The 571-nt window shown below is 49.0% G+C and overlaps 2 non-coding genes across 2 annotated transcripts; both read left to right on the forward strand.

Annotated features, from left to right (window-relative positions):
- The first annotated feature begins 143 nt into the window (after window positions 1–143).
- On the forward strand, window positions 144–262 carry LOC111476347. Its single transcript, XR_002717054.1, has one exon. It is a non-coding gene; the product is annotated as a 5S ribosomal RNA (ribosomal RNA).
- A 133-nt stretch (window positions 263–395) lies between these two features.
- Window positions 396–514, forward strand: LOC111476346. The gene has a single exon (XR_002717053.1). It is a non-coding gene; the product is annotated as a 5S ribosomal RNA (ribosomal RNA).
- The last annotated feature ends 57 nt before the right edge of the window (window positions 515–571 follow it).

Raw genomic sequence — 571 nt, forward strand, 5'->3', positions numbered from 1 at the left:
GTTGCACCCCTTTTTTTCTTTCAATTTCTCCCAGTTCTTTTCTTCCTTTCTCTACAAATGAGAACCTCCCCCGCTCACGCCCATCGCGTTTCGATCATGCCGCCCCGCATGCGTTAATTCCGATTTTTTGCGCATGGCATGTCGGGTGCGATCATACCATCACTAATGCACCGGATACCATCAGAACTCCGCAGTTAAGCGTGCTTGGGCGAGAGTAGTACTAAGTTGGGTGACCACTTGGGAAGTCCTCGTGTTGCACCCCTGTTTTTCTTTCAATTTCTCCCAGTTCTTTTCTTCCTTTCTCTACAAATGAGAACCTCCCCCGCTCACGCCCATCGCGTTTCGATCATGCCGCCCCGCATGCGTTAAATGCGATTTTGTGCGCATGGCATGTCGGGTGCAATCATACCAGCACTAATGCACCGGATCCCATCAGAACTCCGAAGTTAAGCGTTCTTGGGCGAGAGTAGTACTAAGTTGGGTGACCACTTGGGAAGTCCTCGTGTTGCACCCCTTTTTTTCTTTCAATTTCTCCCAGTTCTTTTCTTCCTTTCTCTACAAATGAGAACCT

Source organism: Cucurbita maxima, unplaced genomic scaffold (genome assembly GCF_002738345.1).
Source record: "Cucurbita maxima cultivar Rimu unplaced genomic scaffold, Cmax_1.0 Cma_Scf07816, whole genome shotgun sequence".
NCBI classification, from domain to species: domain Eukaryota; kingdom Viridiplantae; phylum Streptophyta; class Magnoliopsida; order Cucurbitales; family Cucurbitaceae; genus Cucurbita; species Cucurbita maxima.